At 42.7% G+C, this 15,892-nt stretch overlaps 1 protein-coding gene across 1 annotated transcript in view; it reads right to left on the bottom strand.

The window, feature by feature from the left end:
- The window catches only part of LOC117515269 (BTB/POZ domain-containing protein kctd15-like), a 139,414-nt gene that overhangs the window by 27,133 nt on the left and 96,389 nt on the right, over window positions 1-15,892 (bottom strand). The window lies entirely within an intron of this gene.

The raw sequence follows: 15,892 nt of genomic DNA on the forward strand, positions 1-15,892 counted from the left end.
GTTTTATGGTTGGAGCTGGGACACCTGGAGGCGCATTAAGTCATTTTCTACTCTGTTTATCCAAATAATTACCTGGATTTATCTTCCCTGAAAGCACTTTAGTACTCTGAACACACTGCTATGGACAAAGACTTTTCACTAACCACAGGAGAAGTGCTGTTAATTATAAGGTACCAAGAGCAGCCAGAGAACATGGCATATGCCCCGCTCCTGTATTAACTTGGTGTATGGATGAATAGTACAGGAGATATTGAAGTCTGGAAATAATTTCTGAAGCAAAAGACTGCTGCTTTACAAATGGTATGTGGTGCAATGACCCCCATTTTCAAAAGGATAGGCACCCCAATACATCAAGGAATGGTTTCAGTCAGACAAGGTGTTACTTACTGTGCAGAAATACAAATAAAGATGGGGTCCAAAATGGCCATACTGGATAATGGATGAAGGCCATTTTCAAAATAAACCTTCCTCTAGTCTTTCCCAAAACATCAAGAAATGGTTTCAATCAGACGAGGTGTTCTTTCGTTCTTGTGCAGAAATGAAAATCAAGATGGTGCCCATGCGGACCCGGCACCACGAGGGGGCGTTTGGGGGTGACGCCCCCTCATGTCATCAACCTCGCCCCCTCAGATGTTAGAGTTATCAAAAAATAAAAATAAAAAAGAAAGAAAAAGAAATACTGGAAAATATAGCAAAATATTAGTTATTCAATAATATCACGTATTTAACAAATAAACCAAATTAATTAACTAAAGTAATTAATTTAAAACAAACGGATATGGCGTGTGTCTGTGTTCAAGCGATTTGATAGGTTGAGGGTTGCGCTTGTCAGTGCGGCAGAGGGCAAGCTCGATTTATTCAAGCAGTGTCAACGGCCTTTCACACTGCAACCTTCAGCCACTGAACTATATACTGACGGTATATAGTATATAGTCAGTATATAGTTCAGTGGCTTCAGTGCGACGCTTTAACACGTCGTAACGCTGGCCGGTGCGTTTCCAATGCTTCTTGACGTTAGACGTGTTGCTTCGGAAGCAGCAAGGGGGCAGAGATTGTGGCCACGTCACACTCTGGCTGTTTCCACAACCTGAAAAAAGTTCAGCGATCACCATCTTGAATTTGGGTCGCCTGAACCACAAAAAAGCTTTAAAAAACAGCAGCAGAACGATTCTCCCATCACCCTGCTGGGAGAAGCTTTTTTTCAGCAACTTTTCGGAGTGACGCCGACCGAGGGAGGACTGATGACTTGGTGGGATATCGATTGAACCGCGACAGCGGGCCGACAAACACGGAGAAGCCGGCCTTCAGGCATCATTCCTGGGCAGAGTCAGGCAGGCAGCCGGGGGGATGGAGGAGACCCACTCAGTCAGAAATCTCCCACTTTTTGGATATATGCGAAGTCCCAGTTTGCCCAACGGAGGTTAGTTATGCAACTTTATCGAGGTGAGGATAAAATAAAAGTAAAACATGAAGTTTACTGAACTGCTGTGAAGGTTTAATGATCGGCTAACATTAGCTTAGCTTTTTAGCACAGTTGATCTGAGTGAACACTTTAATTTGTAGATGGTTCAGTCTTTCTTATTTTTTACCAAATAAAGCTACAGCTTTTTTCAGACACCACAAAAGCTCAACTTTAAATAACTTATTTTTTTGGGCGTTTTTTTCCATCGTTTTTTTTTTTTGCCGTTTTTTTTCCCCCCCTTTTTTATATATAAACTGTTTAGTGTTTCTTTATATTTAAAGAAATATTTTTATTTGTCCCAATCAGGAACATTTGCTGTGCAGACAACCAAACTTCCATTGATGAGCTGAACACCACAAAGTCCAGGCGAAAGAAAACATCTCTGCTTTTCAGCAAAACCACCAGAGTTAAAAACTGCAGAAGAGACCTTCATCTGGTCCAGAGAATGCAGCATAACATCACCTCCTTCTAAATAAAAGGCTCTTTGAACAGCAACTATTTTATTATTTTTTAAAAAGCTGTTTCATTTTATGCTTTAACAATAAATGAATGGATCATTAAAAATGTCCACGAATCAAAGTCCAAAGATAATTTGCACAGGTAGAAGCTCTCCACTTTAACAACATTAAAGGCAATTACATATTTTGACGAAATTACAAATTTAAATGACTATATAAAAAAAACATCATGAGGTTTATGTCACAGAAATCCTACTTTACAATCACACTGCAGTCATTGTTAAATTATTTCCTGTTGCATTTATAACAAACATTTGTATTTATTTAGTGTTTATTTTTCAGGTTGAAAAGAGATAAATAATCTACCAGACTTAAACTCTGTAGTTTTCTCTGGGCCCCTCCCCAATCGGACCGGGAGTGACATGTTTAGCCGCATGTTCTCCTTGAATTGCTGGCTGTCTGAGTGGTGTCCAAAAAATGAGGTGGGCTTCATAGATAATTGGCAAAGCTTCTGAGGAAAACCTGGTCTTGTTAGGAGAGACGGCATCCATCCCACTTTGGATGGAGCAGCTCTCATTTCTAGAAATCTGGCCACTTTTCTTAAACCCTCCAAATCGTGACTATCCAGGGTTGGGACCAGGAAGCAGAGTTGTAGTCTTACACACCTCTCTGCAGCTTCTCTCCCCCTGCCATCCCCTCATTACCCCATCCCCGTAGAGACGGTGCCTGCTCCCAGACTACCAATAACCAGCAAAAATCTATTTAAGCATAAAAAATTCAAAAAGAAAAATAATATAGCACCTTCAACTGCACCACAGACTAAAACAGTTAAATGTGGTCTATTAAACATTAGGTCTCTCTCTTCTAAGTCCCTGTTAGTAAATGATATAATAATTGATCAACATATTGATTTATTCTGCCTTACAGAAACCTGGTTACAGCAGGATGAATATGTTAGTTTAAATGAGTCAACACCCCCGAGTCACACTAGGATTAGCAGCAATCTTCCACTCCAGCTTATTAATTAATCAAAAACCCAGACAGAGCTTTAATTCATTTGAAAGCTTGACTCTTAGTCTTGTCCATCCAATTGGAAGTCCCAAAAACCAGTTTTATTTGTTGTTATCTATCGTCTACCTGGTCGTTACTGTGAGTTTCTCTGTGAATTTTCAGACCTTTTGTCTGACTTAGTGCTTAGCTCAGATAAGATAATTATAGTGGGCGATTTTAACATCCACGTAGATGCTGAGAATGACAGCCTCAACACTGCATTTAATCTATTATTAGACTCAATTGGCTTCGCTCAAAATGTAAATGAGTCCACCCACCATTTTAACCATACTTTAGATCTTGTTCTGACTTATGGTATGGAAACTGAAGACTTAACAGTATTCCCTGAAAACTCCCTTCTGTCTGATCATTTCTTAATAACATTTACATTTACATGACTACCCAGCAGTGGGGAATAAGTTTCATTACAGTAGAAATCTTTCGGAAAGTGCTATAACTAGATTTAAGGATATGATTCCTTCTTTGTTATGTTCTCCAATGCCATATACCAACACGGTGCAGAGTATCTCGTCAATAGTTTTACATCCTCATTGAGCACAACTTTGGATGCTGTAGCTCCTCTGAAAAAGAGAGGCTTAAATCAGAAGTGCCTGACTCCGTGGTATAACTCACAAACTCGCAGCTTAAAGCAGATAACCCATAAGTTGGAGAGGAAATGGTGTCTAACTAATTTAGAAGATCTTCACTTAGCCTGGAAAAAGAGTCTGTTGCTCTATAAAAAAGCCCTCCGTAAAGCTAGGACATCTTACTACTCATCACTAATTGAAGAAAATAAGAACAACCCCAGGTTTCTTTTCAGCACTGTAGCTAGGCTGACAAAGAGTCAGAGCTCTATTGATCCGAATATTCCTTTAACTTTAACTAGTAATGACTTCATGACTTTCTTTGCTAATAAAATTTTAACTATTAGAGAAAAAATTACTCAGAACCATCCCAAAGACATATCTTTGATCCTTGGGATGGCTTTCAGTAATGCTGGTATTTGGTTAGACTCTTTCTCTCCGATTGTTCTGTCTGAGTTATTTTCATTAGTTACTTCATCCAAACCATCAACATGTCTATTAGACCCCATTCCCACCAGGCTGGCTCAAGGAAGCCCTACCATTAATTAATGCTTTGATCTTAAATATGATCAATCTATCTTTATTAGTTGGCTATGTACCACAGGCTTTTAAGGTGGCAGTAATTAAACCATTACTTAAAAAGCCATCACTTGACCCAGCTATCTTAGCTAATTATAGGCCAATCTCCAACCTTCGTTTTCTCTCAAAAATTCTTGAAAGGGTAGTTGTAAAACAGCTAACTGATCATCTGCAGAGGAATGGTCTATTTGAAGAGTTTCAGTCAGGTTTTAGAATTCATCATAGTACAGAAACAGCATTAGTGAAGGTTACAAATGATCTTCTTATGGCCTCAGACAGTGGACTCATCTCTGCTGCTTTTGATACTGTTGACCATAAAATTTTATTACAAAGATTAGAGCATGCCATAGGTATTAAAGGCACTGCGCTGCGGTGGTTTGAATCATATTTATCTAATAGATTACAATTTGTTCATGTAAATGGGGAGGCTTCTTCACAGACTAAGGTTAATTATGGAGTTCCACAAGGTTCTGTGCTAGGACCAATTTTATTCACTTTATACATGCTTCCCTTAGGCAGTATTATTAGAAAGCATTGCTTAAATTTTCATTTTTAGGCAGATGATACCCAGCTTTATCTATCTATGAAGCCAGAGGACACACACCAATTAGTTAAACTGTAGGAATGTCTTACAGACATAAAGACATGGATGACCTCTAATTTCCTGCTTTTAAATTCAGATAAAACTGAAGTTATTGTACTTGGCCCCACAAATTTTAGAAACCTCTAGTAATACTGTGAGAAATCTTGGAGTCATTTTTGATCAGGATATGTCCTTCAAAGCGCATCTTAAGGAAATATGTAGGACTGCTTTTTTGCATTTGCGCAATATGTCTAAAATTAGAAAGGTCTTGTCTCAGAGTGATGCTGAAAAACTAATTCATGCATTTATTTCCTCTAGGCTGGACTATTGTAATTCATTATTATCAGGTTGTCCTAAAAGTTCCCTGAAAAGCCTTCAGTTAATTCAAAATGCTGCAGCTAGAGTACTGACGGGGACTAGAAGGAGAGAGCATATTTCACCCATATTGGCCTCTCTTCATTGGCTTCCTGTTAATTCTAGAATAGAATTAAAAATTCTTCTTCTTACTTATAAGGTTTTGAATAATCAGGTCCCATCTTATCTTAGGGACCTCATAGTACCATATGACCCCAATAGAGCACTTCGCTCTCAGACTGCAGGCTTACTTGTAGTTCCTAGGGATTTTGAGAGTAGAATGGGAGGCAGAGTCTTCAGCTTTCAGGCTCCTCTCCTGTGGAACCAGCTCCCAATTCGGATCAGGGAGACAGACACCCTCTCTACTTTTAAGATTAGGCTTAAAACTTTCCTTTTTGCTAAAGCTTATAATTAGGGCTGGATCAGGTGACCCTGAACCATCCCTTAGTTATGCTGCTATAGACTTAGACTGCTGGGGGGGTTCCCATGATGCACTGAGTATTTCTTTCTCTTTTTGCTCTGTATGCACCACTCTGCATTTAATCATTAGTGATTGACCTCTGCTCTCTTCCACAGCATGTCTTTTTCCTGATTCTCTCCCCTCAGCCCCAACCAGTCCCAGCAGAAGACTGCCCCTCCCTGAGCCTGGTTCTGCTGGAGGTTTCTTCCTGTTAAAATGGAGTTTTTCCTTCCCACTGTCGCCAAGTGCTTGCTCACAGGGGGTCGTTTTGACCGTTGGGGTTTTTCTGTAATTATTGTATGGCTTTTGCCTTACAATATAAAGCGCCTTGTGGCAACTGTTTGTTGTGATTTGGCGCTATAGAAATAAAATTGATTTGATTTAAAAAAAATGTACAAGTTTCCATATTATTTTATTTGTCTAAAAATAAATGTCCAAGGTTCCTTATGTTAAACAAGAAATTATCTAATCTGAAATAACAGGTGGTTTAATTTACAGATGAAAAGTTTCTAAAGAACCATTTACTGATTTATTTAGCTATTTTTTTTAACAGTAATCAGAAATTTTGAGGTAACAAACAACAACAAAAAACATTTCCAATGACTTTTCAATACTTTTGAACAGATCAGTGATTTCTGCACCAAATGGATTGGTGCAGAAATCACTGATCTCTACAAAATGGATTGGTCCAATCCATTTTGTAGAGATCAGTGGTTTCTGCCACGAGTCTTCCATGTTTTGGCCCGACGCGTTGCTCCTATTGGACAACGCGAAGGTACGTCACAGCTCAGAGTGTCGAACGTTGGCGCACCTCATCTCGACAGAACACCGGCTCTGTGGTATGCAGGAGATCACTTGACCTAGGGTCTATACGTTCAAATAATAATTTAAAAAATAGTCATCACTCTTTACTCTTCGTCAGTCTCTTACAACGGTGTAGCCTAAATACACGAGCTTTCCAGGAGTGCACCCAATTCATTATGCACGCTCAGAGGCACATCCCCTCCGGTGCACACTTTTTTTGGGGGGGGGGGGGGGGGTTGGGGGCGACCCCGCCCCCTGTCATAAACTCATCGCCCCCTTAATATTTTTTTTTCTGGTGCCGGGTCTGCGCCCGTGTCAGCGATACTGGATGACTGATAACTCCCATTTTTGAAAGAAGTCTTCCTCTGTCCTCCCCCAATACACCACCAAGCAGTAGTGGTTCTACAGTGAATTACTCCACGGGCAAGACTCCCTCCGAGCGCCCCCCTCCTCCACAAAAAAAAAAAAAAAAAAAAAAAAAAAATCGCACACAGCCATTTTTAATTTTTTTTTTTATATATATTAGAAGTGCCCCTGAAATTGCAATTGAAACTGACATTAAAAGACCACAGGCTACAATAACTCTTATACAGTTCTATGCAAAATTTTGGGCACCCTGATAATTTTCATGATTTTCCTTTATAAATCATTGCTTGTCTGGATCAGACATTTGAGTTAAATATATCATATACAACCCCTGGCAAAAATTATGGAATCACCAGCCTCGGAGGATGTTCATTCAGTTGTTTAATTTTGTAGAAAAAAAGCAGATCACAGACATGACACAAAACTAAAGTAATTTCAAATGGCAACTTTCTGGCTTTAAGAAACACTATAAGAAATCAAGAAAAAAAGATTGTGGCAGTCAGTAACGGTTACTTTTTTAGACCAAGCAGAGGAAAAAAATATGGACTCACTCAATTCTGAGGAATAAATTATGGAATCACCCTGTAAATTTTCATCCCCAAAACTAACACCTGCATCAAATCACATCTGCTTGTTAGTCTGCATCTAAAAAGGAGTGATCATACCTTGGAGAGCTGTTGCACCAAGTGGACTGACATGAATCATGGCTGGTAGACCAAGGAAGACATCAAAGCATCAAGACAGAAAACTTAAAGCAATATGTCTCAAAAATCGAAAATGCACAACAAAACAAATGAGGAACGAATGGGAGGAAACTGGAGTCAACTTCTGTGACCGAACTGTAAGAAACCGCCTAAAGGAAATGGGATTTACATACAGAAAAGCTAAACAAAAGCCATCATTAACACCTAAACAGAAAAAAACAAGGTTACAATGGGCTAAAGAAAAGCAATCGTGGACTGTGGATGACTGGATGAAAGTCATATTCAGTGATGAATCTCGAATCTGCATTGGGCAAGGTGATGATGCTGGAACTTTTATTTGGTGCCGTTCCAATGAGATTTATAAAGATGACTGCCTGAAGAGAACATGTAAATTTCCAGAGTCATTGATGATATGGGGCTGCATGTCAGGTAAAGGCACTGGGGAGATGGCTGTCATTACATCATGAATAAATGCACAAGTTTACATTGATATTTTGGACACTTTTCTGATGTTTGAGGATGATGAAATCATTTTTCAAGAAGATAATACATCTTGCCATAGAGCAAAAACTGTGAAAACATTCCTTGCAAAAAGACACATAGGGTCAATTTCATGACATAGGGTCAATGTCAACGAGCAGATGTGATTTGATGCAGGTGTTAGTTTTGGGGATGGAAATTTACAGGGTGATTCCATAATTTATTCCTCAGAATTGAGTGAGTCCATATTTTTTTTCCTCTGCTTGGTCTAAAAAGTAACCGTTACTGACTGCCACAATCTTTTTTTCTTGATTTCTTATAGTGTTTCTTAAAGCCAGAAAGTTGCCATTTGAAATGACTTTAGTTTTGTGTCATGTCTGTGATCTGCTTTTTTCCTACAAAATTAAACAACAGAATGAACATCCTCCGAGGCCGGTGATTCCATAATTTTTGCCAGGTTGTAGCAGACAAACACACTGATATTTGAGAAGTGAAATAAAGGTTATAGTATTTACAGAAAGTGTGCAATAATTATTTAAACAAAATTAGGCAGGTGCATAAATTTGGGCATCCTTGTCATTTTATTGATTTGAATACATTTAGCACGAATTATTGGAACATAAAACTGGTTTTGTAAGCTCATTGACCCTTGACCTCCTTACACAGGTGAATCCAATCATGAAAAAGGGTATTTAAGGTGGCCATTTGCAAATGTTTCCCCTCTTTGCATCTCTTCTACTGAGTGGCAACATGGGAGCCTCTAAACAACTCTCAAATGACATGAAAAGGAGGTATGCTAAAGCACATTTGGACAAGCCAGCATTATTTTTTGAATAAGGTGCTGTGGACTGATGAAACTAAAATTGAGTTATTTGGACATAATAAGGGGCGGTATGCATGGCTGAAAAAGAACACAGCATTCCAAGAAAAACACTTGCTTCCTACAGTAAAATCTGGAGGTGGTTCCATCATGCTGTGTGGCTGTGTGGCCAGTGCAGGTACTGAGAATCTTGTTAAAGTTGAGGGTCACATGGATTCCAGTTAATATCAGCAGATTCTTGAGAACAATGTTCATGAATCAGTGACAAAGCTGAAGTTGCGCCGGGGCTGGATCTTTCAACAAGACAACGACCCTAAACACTGCTCAAAATCTACTAAGGCATTCATTCAGATGAACAAGTACAACATTCTGGAATGGGCATCTCAGTTCCCAGACCTGAATATTATTGAAAATCTGTGGTGTGATTTTAAGCGGGCTGTTCATGCTCAGAAACCAACAAACCTGACTGAAATGGAGACATTTAGTAAAGAAGAATGGTCCAAAATACCTTCAACTAGAATCCAGACTCTCATTGGAAGCTATAGGAAGCGTTTAGAGGCTGTTATTTCTACAAAAGGAGGATCTACTAAATATTGATGCATTTTTTTCTGTTGGGGTGCCCAAATTTATGCACCTGCCTAATTTTGTTTAAAGAATTATTACACACGCGCTATAAATCCTATAAACTTCATTTAATTTCTTAAATATCAGTGTGTTTGTCTGCAATATGATATATTTCACTGAAATTGCTGATTCAAACAACCTATGATTTATAAAGGAAAATCAACAGGGGTGCCCAAACTTTTACATACCACTGTACAAAACATCTATGAATTGTAAATTTGAATAAACATGCTTTACATGTTTATTTAGCTCTCCCTCTAGCTGCCACCTTATTGTGGTGGGGGAGTTTGCGTACCTGGATGATCCTAGGAGCTATGTTGTGGGGGGCTTTGTGCTCCCTGTAGGGTCTCCCAAGGCAAACAGGTCCTAGGTGACGGGTCAGACTAAGGGCAGTTCAGAACCTCCATGACCAGTAAAAGATCAAGGACCGAGACGTCGCCCGGTATGGCGGAGCCAGGGTCCCACCCTGGAGCCAGGCCTGGGGTTGGGGCTCACACGCGAGCACCTGGTGGTCGGGCCTTAGCCCATGGGGCCCGGCCGGGCTCAGCCCAAAAGAGTGACGTTGGGCCTGCCCTCCTGTGGGTTCACCACCTGCAGAGAGGGCCATGGGGGTTGGGCACAGAGAGGATTGGGTGGCGGTCGAGGGCGGGTGGCCCGGCGGCCCGGTCCATGCTCACAGCCCCTGGCTGTTGGGACGTGGAATGTCACCTCATTAGGGGGGAAGGAGCCTGAGCTTGTGCGGGAGGTTGAGAGATACCGACTAGAGATAGTCGGGCTCACCTCCACGCACAGCTTGGGCTTGGTACCCAACTCCTGGAGAGGGGTTGGACGCTTCATTTTTCTGGGCGTCGCCCACGGGGAGAGGCGGAGAGCTGGGGTCGCATTGCTTATTGCTCCCCAGCTCAATCGCCAAGTGTTGGAGTCACTCCGGTGAACGAGAGGGTCGCGTCCCTAACGCCTTCGGGTCGGGAACAGGTCTCTCACCGTTGTCTCAGCCTACGGGCCGAGCGGCAGTGCAGAGGTACCCGACCTGCCTGGAGTCCCTGGGAGGGGTACTAGATAGCGCTCCGACTGGGACTCCATTGTTCTCCTGGGGATTTCAACGCCCACGTGGCGGTGACAGTGAGACCTGGAGGGGATGATCGGGAAGCACGGCCTCCCCGACCCTGAACCCGAGTGGTGTTCAGGTTGTTGTACTTCTGTGCTAGTTACAGTTTGTCCATCATGAACACCATGTTCGAGCACAAGGGTGTCCATAATGCATGTGGCACCAGGACACCCTGAGCCGAGGTCGATGATCGACTTTGTAGTCTATACATCTCGACCTTCAGCCACGTGTCTCGGACACTAAGAGATGAAGAGGGGGGCAAGAGCCGTCGACTGATCACCACTGGTGGTGAGTTGGATCCGCTGGGAGGGTAGGAAGCTGGTCAGACCTGGCAGACCCAAACGTATCGTGAGGGTCTGCTGGAACGACTGTGAGGAACCCTCTGTCAGTGAGGTCTTCAACTCCCACCTCCGGGAGAGCTTCTCCAGATCCCGGGGGAGATTGGAGACATGGAAGTCTGAGTGGACCATGTTCTCCACCTCCATTGTCGATGCGGCTGCTCGTAGCTGTGGTGGGCAAAGGTCTCTGGTGCCTGTCGCGGCGGCAATCCCCGAACCCGGTGGTGGACCACCGGAAGTAAGGGATGCCGTCAAGCTGAAGAAGGAGTCCTACTTATCTTTGTTGGTAGGTGGGACCCCAGAGGCAGCTGACAGGTACTGGCAGGCCAAGCGTGCTGCAGCCCGTGCAGTCGCAGAGGCAAAAACTCGGGCCTGGGAGGAGTTCGGGGAGGCTATGGAGGAGGACTGTCGGTCGGCCTCGAAGAGATTCTGGCAAACCGTCCGACGCCTCAGGAGGCGGAAGCAGCTCTCCACCAGCACTGTTTATGGTGCGGAGTGGGGAGCTGTTGACCTGACTGGGGATGTTGTTGGGCGGTGGAAGGAATACTTCGAAGATCTCTCAATCCCATCGTCACGTCTTCCGAAGAGGAAGTAAGTAGAGACTGGGGACTCAGTGGCGACTCATCCATTATCCCAGGCCGAAAGTCACCGAGGTAGTTATAAAGCTCCTCGTGGCAAGGCTCCTGGGGTGGATGAAGTCCGTCCTGAGTACCTTAAGTCTCTGGATGTTGTGGGGGCTGTCTTGGCTGACATGCCTCTGCAAACATCGCGTGGCAACTCGGGGACAGTGCCTCTGGATTGGCAGACCGGGGTGGTGGTCCCTCTGTTTAAGAAGGGGACCAGAGGGTGTGTTCCAACTATAGGGCATCACACTCCTCAGCCTCCCTGGTAAGGTCTATTCCAGAGTATTGGAGAGGAGAATTCACTGAGGGTCGAACCTCGGATTCAGGAGGAGCAGTGTGGTTTTCGTCCTGGTCACGGCACACTGGACCAGCTTACACGCTCCAACGGGTGCCTGAGGGTCATGGGAGTTTGCACCAAACAGTCCACATGTGTTTTGTGGATCTGGAGAAGGCGTTCGACCGTGTCCCTCGGGGCACCTGTGGGGAGTGCTCCTGGAGTACGGGGGTCCGGGGTCCTTTGTTAAGGGCTATCCGGTCCCTGTACGACCGCAGCAGGAGCTTGGTTCGCATTGCCGGTAGTAAGTCAAACCTGTTTCCAGTTGCACATTGGCCTCTGCCGGGGCTGCCCTTGTCACTGTTCTGTTCATTATTTTTATGGACAGAATTTCTGAGCGCAGCCAGGTGTAGAGGGGCTCTGGTTTGAGAACCACAGAATCTCGTCTCTGCTGTTTGCGGATGATGTGGTTCTGTTGGCTTCGTCAAATCAGGCCCTTCAGCATGCAAGGGGTGGTTTGCAGCCGAGTGTGAAGCGTCCGGGATGAAATCAGCACCTCCAAATCGAGGCCATGGGTCTCGGAACCTGAAAAAGGTGCTTTGCTCTCTTCAGTCGGTCGGACTGTCCTTGCCTCAAGTGGAGGAGTTTATTATCTTGGGTTCTTGTTCAAGAGTGAGGGACGGATGGAGCATGATATCGATATGACGGATCGGTGCAGCATCTGCAGTGAATGCGGGTCCGCATGTATCGGCCCGTCCGTGGTGAAGAGGAGCTGAGTAGGGGGGCAAAGCTCTCGATTTACGATCGATCTACGTCCCGAGCCTCACCTATGGTCATGAGATTTGGCTCATGACCGAAAGAACGATGATCGCGAGTACAAGCGGCCCGAGATGCGGTTTCCTACCGCAGGGTGGCATGGGCGCTCCAGTTAGTAGATAGGGTGAGGAGCTCAGTCAACTCGGGAGGAGCTCGGAGGCGCAGCTGCTCTGCTCCCTTCCCACCGTCGTAAAGGAGTCAGTTGAGGTGGATCGGCATCTTTTCGGCTGCCCACATGGACGCCTCCCGGAGATGGTGTTCCGGGCATGTCCCACTGGGAGGAGGCCCGGGGAAGACCCAGGACACGCTGGAGGGACTACATCTCTTGGCTGGCTTGGGGAGGTGGTGGGATCGGAGGTCTGGGCGCTTTCCTTGAGCTGCGACCCGACTCGGATAAAGCGGAAGAAAATGGATTGGATGGATGGATGCCTTACATGCCAAATGTCGGTTCATTAGATGCTTTATTAATGTGTCTTTCAGGAGGAACAATTAGCTCTTTTATTAAGGTGCATCTTTGTCTCAACAGGTAGCTAAATATGTAGCCTGATGTTGTTTTGTAAATATTAGGATGAATGTGTAAATACGTACCATTAACTAAAATTTGAGTTTTGACAGAAATGTGATAATGTAGTATTTGCCTTTTTTCTCCCAAAACTTTTGGTCGTCCTCTGTGGGTCAAAAGAAATTCTAACTGACATCGTTCCTAGCATTCCCATGCCAATGAAATCAAACGCGATTCCTCTTTTCCATTAAATAAACCAGTTAGTAAGTACACTTCAACTGTGAGAGACAGAATACAAAATAAAGTAAAATAAATAAATAAATCAGAAATCACCATTGTATGATTTTTAAATAATTAATTTGTATTTATTGCATGGAAATAAGTATTTGATACAATAGAAAAAACAGACCTTAATATTTGGTGCAGAAACCTACAGAGGTCAAATGTTCCTGTAGTTCTTGACCAAATTTGACACGCAGCAGGGATTCTGGTCCACTCCTCCATACAGATCTTCTCCAGACCTTCTGTTTGGAGTTTCAGCTCCTCCAAGATTGGGTTCTATTGGGTTCAGGTCTGGAGACTGCCGGGCCACTCAGGACCTTGAAATGCTTCTTACGGAGCTACTCTCAGTTGCCCTGACTGTGTGTTTTCAGGTCAGTGACCAGGTCCCCCGTGTAGTTCTGGGTTCTTCACAGAATCATCCTTGACACCATGAGGCGAGATCTTGCGTGGAGCTGAGTTGTGCTTCATGAAATGCGGTGAAATTGGAATTCTGTGATTGAAGAATTGCGTTGAAAAAGTTGAAGAAATTCACCTTGAAGATGAATAAGATCGGTTTTCAAATGCAACCCCAATTCCAATGAAGTTGGGACGTTGTGTAAAATGTAAATAAAAACAGAATACAATGATTTGCAAATCCTCTTCAAACCTATATTCAACTGAATACACTACAAAGACAAGATATTTAATGTTCAAACGGATAAACTTTATTATTTTGTGCAAATATTTTATATTGAAATGGATGCCTGCAACATGTTTCAAAAAAGCTGGGGCAATGGTATGTTTACCACTGTGTTACATCACCTTTCCTTCTAACAACACTCAATAACAAGCTGGATGGTCTTATTCCTCTTTTGTCCGGAGGACACAACATCCATGATTTCCAAAAATAATTTGAAACGTGGACTCATCACACCACAGCACACTTTTCCACTTTGCATCTGTCCATTTCAAATGAGCTTGGGTCCAGAGAAGGCAACGGAGTTTCTGGATGTCGTTAATGTATGGCTTTCACTTTGCATGGTAGAGTTTTAACTTGCACTTGTAGATGTAGCGACAGACTGTGTTAACTGACAATGGTTTTCTGAAGTGTTCCTGAGCCCACACGGTAAGATCCTTTACATGATGTTGGTTTTTAATGCAGTGCCTCCTGAGGGATAGAAGGTGATGGGCATTCAATGTTGGTTTTCGGCCTTGCCGCTTATGTTTAGAAAGTTCTCCAGATTCTCTGAATCTTCTGATTATATTATGGACTGTAGATGATGGAATCCCTAAATTCCTTGCAATTGAACGTTGAGAAACATTGTTCTTAAATTGCTGGATTATTTTTTTCATGCAGTTTTTCACAAAGTCGGTGATCCTTACCCCATCTTTGCTTGTGAACGGCTGAGCCTTTTGGGGATGCTCTTTTTATACCCAATCATGACACTCACCTGTTTCCAATTAACCTGTTCACCTGTGGAATGTTCCAAACAGGTGTTCTTTGAGCATTCATCAACTTTCCCAGTCTTTTGTTGCCCCGTCCCAGCTTTTTTGAAATGTGTTGCGGGCATCCATTTCAAAATGAGCAACTATTTGCACAAAAACAAAAAAGTCTACCAGTTTGAACATTAAATATCTTGTCTTTGTGGTGTATTCAGTTGAATATAGGTTGAAGAGGATTTGCAAATTATTGTATTCTGTTTTTATTTACATTTCACACAACGTCCCAGCTTCATTGGAATTGGGGTTGTAGTATAGAACATGTAATTCATGTGATCATGTACCTTTCTGTGAGGCTTGGTGGTGATCGAAACCATTGCATGCATATTTTTGTGATCTGCAAAACAGATGTCAAGTCGGCAAGACACCAGACATGGAGAAAGTGCCAGTTTTTTAGCTTTGAAACTACTGTCACAAAGCAGCATTTTTACGGTGGATCGCTGCAAATCACACATTTAAATGAGATAATAATTAGGTTTGACAGACTAGCATCATTCAGAAATGGAAACAGTGAGACACCGGTCACAGTTTTCTGGTGTTTTTCCCTTAAGCGCACAGACATAAATGACCAAGACCTTCAAATGCTCAAAACTTTCTTCATATGTGACAAAGAACAAATATTTAAACACCATTTTGAAGGTCTGTATTCTTTCCGACCACCATTTATGTTACAATTTCTTTAACTTAAATTTTTTTTGTCACATACCTATTTGGACAGCCCTCTTTCATGAACCTTTGGTAAGAAGCAGATTTTTGCAGTTTATTTTATTTATTTATTTATGAGTGTTTGACACTGTTTAAACTAAATGGTGAAAAATTGTAATGTATCTGAGTTTTTGAACATTGCTCGGACTATGTTGTACAGGTCAGGTTTTTTTTTTTTTTGATGTATGATTACACAAAGTGATCCAGTCCAAAGGTGGTGAGCCAACCATACACAGACCCACAGATTACAACCGATTCAGAGAGAGAGTGAGTTTGATTTCCTTTGGACTTTGATGATTCTGCTGAGTGGTAGGAAAAATCTGTGGCTCATTGACTTTCCTCAAACATTGAAAGGAGGAGGAGGCTTATGGATTGGAAACTACAACTTCATAGTGTGGACTTATACACCCACAAGTGAGATAAAATCCCCCGGGGTG

The sequence above is a fragment of the Thalassophryne amazonica genome, chromosome 8, assembly GCF_902500255.1.
Source record: "Thalassophryne amazonica chromosome 8, fThaAma1.1, whole genome shotgun sequence".
NCBI classification, from domain to species: domain Eukaryota; kingdom Metazoa; phylum Chordata; class Actinopteri; order Batrachoidiformes; family Batrachoididae; genus Thalassophryne; species Thalassophryne amazonica.